We start from the raw sequence: 7,197 nt of genomic DNA, 5'->3' as shown, positions 1-7,197 counted from the left end.
CAGATTTATGAGAGTGATTCACAAGTATATCAAAGTTTGTATAAGCTCTCAAATCCAACTATCCTGGCCAATGATCTATATCCTCAACCATCAAATCTCGCAGGTCCCAAACCAATAAGAGCGTTTAAAATTACTCATATTTAGTGTCTTATAGACCTCAAATAAGGTTGCCTCCGAAGAACAGAAAGAACGCAAAGTTGCTTACCGTAGGTGTTGAGAGATTGTTGATAATATGTTTCTCATATCCTCAAAACGAAATTAAGAGGAAATTATTTTTGTTAATGTAGTTTTAAAAGAGTGTTGATTTTGATGCAACACATGTGTATGTGGATTTTTTTTGCCAGTCATTAAATATTCAATATACATCACGTTTTACACCATTAATAGAGCAAAAGAGTGTGGAGGCTAAATAACATGTGATACTATACAAATTTTTCAATATGATTGCATTTGTAACTTTTACTTTAGTGAATTCTATTATGGTGTATACCTATTAATTTCTAAATAATTTCTTATTTTATATATAATGGTTAAAAACGCACACAAATATATGATTTTTCGTTTTACATTCAACTATATTAGTATAATTCATTTTGTATTTATTAATAGTTTTGCGAAATGGAATAGTCCAGTGATAGAGCCAAACCGCAAGTGCACGGTCTATCGAAGTAATAGTAGTAAAAGAGAGTATCGTTCCGCTAGGGAGTTGTTCAATTTAACTAACTTTTTATAGAATGATTAGAGGAGAAAAGAGATTATAAAAGAGGCGGTTCAGCTGGTTGAAAGTAAATAATAATAATAAAAAGAGTCTTGGAATCATTGGTTCGTCATAATAACAAGTCCTTCACTAGCCAAGACTTTACCTTCTAATTTCATGTTTTACACCTAATTTCTAAAGACTGGTTTCCCTTTAGCCCCTCACCTTTCCGATCAAGTCCGGTGAGAGTTTACCTCTAGCAACCAAGCCTATTTCGCTGACTTGATTACTAGAAGAAGCTTATAAGGATTGAAACTACACATGTTTCTTGTGTAAATTCACTTGTTCTAATATCAAAGCTCCGCTTTCGCATTATGACTTGATATTTGAGATGATGGATTAACAATTATCAAACCCTCCACTTTCGTTTCCACAGTTTGATAATGGTTAATTCATGTTAACACGGTGAATTTAGATTAGAAGTTAGAGTCACCTGAAATTAGGGTTAAAGCTTGGTTCGATTAGGATTATGTCATTAAACTTATCTAACAATCCCAAGACAAGAGAAGTCTACTCACTCATGTTCATCGTAGACATGGGGGAGAAGAGAGAAATCATAAAATAAATTGCAAGAAAGTAAAGGAATAAAAAGATGAACTTTATTAAGAAAACAATTGTCACTATTGAATTCCAAGAAATAAAGATGAATATTTGTGATGGAGAGCTACTCTATTTATAGCTTATATTCGACTTAAAATCTAAGCAATTACAAGGGCTTTTCGGTAAAACTAAAACAGAGTAACTTGGGGCTAAAGCAAAAGCAGCAAAAGACACTCTGAAGGGTGGCACGGCCGTGCCACATGTTGGCACGGGCCGTGCCAAGCTACTGACTATGGGCTCTATATTTTTGTTCCCGAATCTTCGTATTCTTGCTCCAAATCAGCTCTAGACTCCTTTCTTTTGCTCCAAGACTCCTTCCATCCAATATTCATTCCTGAAATATAAAATATGCAATTGAAGTAAAAAGATTAAAAAAGGAAATAATATTTAAATAAAATAAAATCAAATCTAAATAAAACTAAACTAAATAATGCATAAAAATAGACTAAATATTGACTCATCAAACTTCCCCACACTTGAATCTTTGCTTGTCCTCAAGCAAAAGGCAATAGACATAGTAGCAACAAAAAAGATATATCATATGGCTATTGACTCATCAAACTTCCCCACACTTGAATCTTTGCTTGTCCTCAAGCAAAAGGCAATAGACATAGTAGCAACAAAAAAGATATATCATATGGCAACACAATTGAAAACCAATGTCTCTCTTAAGGTTTTATTTCAAACTACACGAATCACAATCTCAAGTATTCTATGTGAACCTATTCAACCCAACGTTAAGTCTCAAGTGAGTGTGTGTGTGTGTGTTCAGTCCAACCCTTTTCTTGCTCCTGTATAAGACAGATATAATGAGGAACAGGTTCTAACCTTAACACTAAAGTAACCGAGAAAAGTCCTTTCTTCATTTCATATAAGAGAGATGGGAAATTATTTAGAATCAAATTAATAATTTAAGCACAAGGGGCTGCAGATTGCTTAGGGGCTATCTATCCTCATAGGAAGTCTTTTTGGAGAGGGTGTCCTTTCCCCCTAGATTCAAAATCACCTTAAGTAGTGCTGCAAAATTTTTAATCATCTCCGCGTAGGAAGTCTTTTTGGTGAGAGTGTCCTTTCCCCCTAGCTTTGATGAATTTATTTCCTCTTTTGAGGGATTTTGAACTTAAGTTCAATTAGGGAGTCACCACCACATTTAGGATGTCAGAGAGAGGGTGTCCTTTCCTCCACATGTTGGTGTCATTCTCCCGCCCCATTTTAGTTCAACACATTATAAATTTAACAATAAAGCACATTAATTCCCAAACAAACTTTATACTACTTTTACTTTTAAAGACTTTTAAGGGTCTAAGTTACCATTAAAGTTAGAACGTGCTCCTTAAAATACCTACTCATACATTTACTCAAAGATTGCAACTGTGTGCTTTTCTCATTGGAGAATTTTCACAATAAAACATGATGTGGGTATACCAAGAACACTAAAAACACAAGAAATCACTTTCATGTACAAGAAACAACCTTTTTAAGAGAAGACAACAAAAAATTTAAGCCATAATTTCCATTAAAAACAAGCTACTTAATCATGCCTTTCGCTCTAAAAAACAAAATAAAAGAATAAAGTTCAAGGGAGTTTGGAAACACTACAACTCTAGACACTTTATTAGCGCCCCCCCCCCCCCCCCCCCCCCCCCACACACACACACACACACACACACATAGGAGAAGCATTGTCCTCAATGATTCAAAGAAAAGATAAATTAAAAGAAAAGAGAAGAAGAAGAAGAAGAAAGAGTAGAAGAAGAGAGAAGAAAGAAGAGAGAAGGGAAGAGAGGAAGAGGAAAGCTCACAATTTATTGAGGTCTGTAAGGAGGACCTTGGAGATTAAGGTGTTGCATCATCCTCCGGAGCATTTCATTGTTCTCTTGTTTCAAGCGGTTGCCCCTTTGGACATCATTCAGGAGCCCCGATAATTCAACACCTTGCCTTTATTATTCGATGCTTATTCTCTCAACCTTGGTTTGCATCCATGCCCATCTTTCATTGTCATTGAGCTCTCCGGCTTCTTGGTCATGGTGCTCTCCCTCATGGTGCAAGTTAGCACCTTCTCCTTCATCAAGATTTTGTGGCTCATGTACCTGAACATTATCAACATACAACAGATTTTCTTCCACCTTGGTGTTAGTCCGAGATGGGTTAGGAAGCAAAAATAGAATAGGTACATTGAGTTTAAGGGCATATTGTAAAGGTGGACGATGCTTAATGAATTTCATAGAGATTAGTGTCTCTATGTTAAGCCTATTGTTGCCCTCAATTTGATTTATCCCCTCCTCCTCACTCACTCCAAACTTCCTAGCAATGAATGTAATAACACCACCCACCACTATATCAGCTACATAAGTAGGCTTAGTTCCTATGGAAGCAAGGTAATCAAGCATGTAAAAACAAGTATTCACAGGATTATTATTAAGCATAGCCCAAAGCATGAAGAGTTCATCCGTCCTACATGTTCCTACTTCTTTCCTACCACAAATGGTACAAGCCATTACTCTTTGAAGGTACCTAAGCACTGGGTTATGAATGTTATTAGCCTTGTTGGAACGTGAAACATATTGTCTTAAACCGGTGATGCATTTCCAAAAGCTAGCAGGGTCATACTCTTCCGGCTTTAGAGCTTGATTCCAAGAGTCATGGATGAACCCCGCATTTGTGAAGCCCATTCATTGCAAAAATTTTCAAGAGACATCTCGTAATCAATATTCAAAAGCCGGAAGGAGACTCTATGATCGGGGTCATCGAAATTCAACTTATCTTTCTTGAATTGGATAGAACTTAAAAACTCGTAAGTGAAGTTCTCATACCCCCTCATAGGTCTAAGCATCTCACCCCATCCTAACCTATTCAACAGTTCAAAAACATTGTCCCTAATCTCTAACACATTCATAGTAAGAGGCAGGGTACTTACAAGGATGTAAAGGTTTAGAGATAAGAACTTTATACCTTTCCTTTTGGTTGTTATCCTTGAAGACTATGCCATGATTCTTAGCCGGTGCTCGTTTCTTTTGTGGAGGTCCTCTTGAAGAGCTTGCTGGTTCCTTACCACTCCTTCTTGAAGCCATTTGACCTTGACCTTGGGTTGACTTTGTGTTTTTGTTAAGGTTTAGGGTTTGGGGAAAATTTTGGTGGAAAAGGTTGGTTTAGGTTTGGGTTTGATGTTTGAGTAAGGTTTATGAGTTTAGGTGCGGAGATTGGTTAAGAATTTGTGGTTTTAAGGTTATGTTAAAGGGGATAGGGTTTTGGTGAATTATAGGTTTGGGTGGATGAAAGTTGTTTTTGATGGAAGGGTTTTGTTTAGATTGAAGTTTAGAGTTGATTTGGGGAAGAAATTGATTGATTTGGTGGAGATTTGATGGAGATATGAAGGTTTGAAGGTGGATGGTTATGGAGGTTTAGAGAGAAGTTTGAAAGATGAAAGAGGTTTGTGGTTTAGAATGAAGGAAGAAGAAGAGAAAAATTTGTGTTATAGTAGGTTAGAAGTCGGGCACGGTTGTGCCACATATTGGCACGGGCCGTGCCAAGTTTCTGGAGTTTTGTGGGTTTTTGGCTTCACAATCTGGCACGGCCGTGCCAGCCTTAGCACGGGCCATGCCAACCTTATGGTCCAGGGGGCTTCAAAATTTTCATTTTTCTTGAATCGTATCCGGACAATTACCTACAAAATAACTTAAAACAAAAAAAACAAACAAAACAAAAGCAATTAAATGCGTGGGTTGCCTCCCACGAAGCGCTCTTTAAAGTCATTAGCTTGACGGTTAGAAAGAGTCCTTAAAATGGATCAAAGAGATCATGTTGTGTAGATGACGCTATGAAGCATTCTTTCACATCACGATCTTTAAGCAATACACAAGAGTAAGGATCGGGACCTTTCATACCACTTTCCAACTCAAAGCCTACCATTTTACCACTCACTTGAAAGACAATCCTACCATTTTCAACATCAACTAGAGCTCCCGCAGTTGCGAGGAAAGGTCTTCCTAGGATTATAGGGACGTCATTGTCCTCTTCAATGTCAACTACCACAAAATCAGCTGGAATGTATATTCCTTCTATATTAACGGGTATGTCTTCAACAAAACCAACTAAGTTTATAGTAGAACGATCAGCTAACTTTAAGACCAACTCGGTAGGTTTCAACTCTTCTATCCACATCCTCTTAAAGAGGGACAAAGTTAGCAAACTAACACTTGCTCCTAAGTCACACAAGGCTTTGTCAACGGTCTCACTCCCGATCATACAAGGTATTGCAAAACTACCTGGATCACTAAGCTTAGGGGGTGTCTTTTGGATAATTGCACTAGTGTCCTTAGCTAAAGCTATTGTCTCACTATGCCCTATAGCCCTTTTCTTTGAAAAAATTTCACTTAAAAACTTAGCATATAGAGGCATCCTAGACAAAGCTTCCGCAAAGGGGATCTTAATGCAAATTTTCTTAAGGATGTTGACAAATTTATTAAATTGACCCTCCAAGTTGAGCTTAGCAAGTTTTAAAGGGGAAGGAGATTTGGTCTCATCAAGCGGTTTCACAGTTTTCTCACCTAAAAGCTTGACACTTTCTTTCTCAATGTTTTTAACCTTATCAATGGTTTCTCCTAACTTACTACCCTCAACAGAAATATCATTAATATGAGCTTTAGGGTTGGCTTCAGTGTGACTAGGAAAGACTCCCGGTGTTTGAGAAAGGTTAGCCACTTGTTGGGCTATTTGGGAGATTTGTGTTTCAAGCATTTTAGAATGAGTAGAGATAGAATCGACTTTGGTATTGAGCTTGGAAAGAGAATCGTTCAGAAATCTGGTATGGTTTTTAAGTTCTTGAAGTTGTTTATTTTGGTTGGCAATAGAATTTTCCAACAAAATTTCCAAATTAGATTTCTGAGCGACTCTCTGGTTGATTGCATAGCCAGGTGGTGCTACTTGTCCATAGGGATTTTGATTTTTATTAAAATTTTGGTTTTGCCTCATCCCTTGGTTGTATTGAGCATAGTTCATTTGCTCAACACCATTAATAGCACTACCTAGTTGGCAGTCGACACCAACATGACCAGATATACCACATATTTCACAAGAAGGAGATGCAGAAGTAGAATTGATGGCACTAACATTTAGAGTTTCAAATTTTTGGGTTAGTGCATCAATCTTAGCAGCAAGGTGATCATAGTTAGAGACTTCGTACATACCTGCCTCCTTTTTGGAGGATGAAGAACTAGTGATGGTTCTCTCGTCGGTCCACTTGTAATGATTTTGAGCCATGTCTTCAATCAAGGCGTATGCCTCCGTATAGTTCTTGTTCATTAGAGCTCCACCTGCAACTGCATCAACAGACATCTTAGTAGTATAAGACAAGCCATTATAAAAAGTGTGGACTATGAGCCACTTCTCTAAACCATGGTGGGGACAAAGTCTAAGCATTTCTTTGAAACGCTCCCACGCATCATAAAGAAACTCCCCATCTTTTTGATTGAACCGTGTGATTTGGTCCCTTAGTTTAGCAATTTTAGAGGGGGGAAAGAATCGGGCAAGGAATTCTTGCCTCATATGATCCCATGAAGTAATGGAACCGACTTCAGGGGAATGGAACCAAGCGCTAGCTCTATCCCTTAAGGAAAAGGGAAAGAGATAAAGTCTTACGGCCTCTTGGTTCTCCTTTATAGTTCCACTAATTCTTAGGAAAACAGAGATGTGAAGATTGGGATCCTCGGCGGGGGATCCTGAAAACTGATTTTGCTGCACCAAGTTAAGAAGGGCAGGCTTGATTTCAAAGTTGTCGTCCTCAACCGTTGGGTACACAATAATAGCTTGAGGCTCAGCCGTAGACGGAGTTGCATACTCTT

General features: G+C 37.8%; 1 non-coding gene across 1 annotated transcript; it reads left to right on the top strand.

Annotated features, from left to right (window-relative positions):
- The first annotated feature begins 6,746 nt into the window (after nucleotides 1-6,746).
- On the top strand, nucleotides 6,747-6,853 carry LOC146900075 (small nucleolar RNA R71). Its single transcript, XR_015024326.1, has one exon. It is a non-coding gene; the product is annotated as a small nucleolar RNA R71 (small nucleolar RNA).
- The last annotated feature ends 344 nt before the right edge of the window (nucleotides 6,854-7,197 follow it).

This window comes from Medicago sativa, chromosome 8 (assembly GCF_051527215.1).
Source record: "Medicago sativa cultivar Bolivia chromosome 8, Bolivia_mono, whole genome shotgun sequence".
NCBI lineage: Eukaryota > Viridiplantae > Streptophyta > Magnoliopsida > Fabales > Fabaceae > Medicago > Medicago sativa.
The sequence above is the reverse complement of the archived record's forward strand: the minus strand, read 5'-3'. Positions and strand labels throughout refer to the sequence as shown.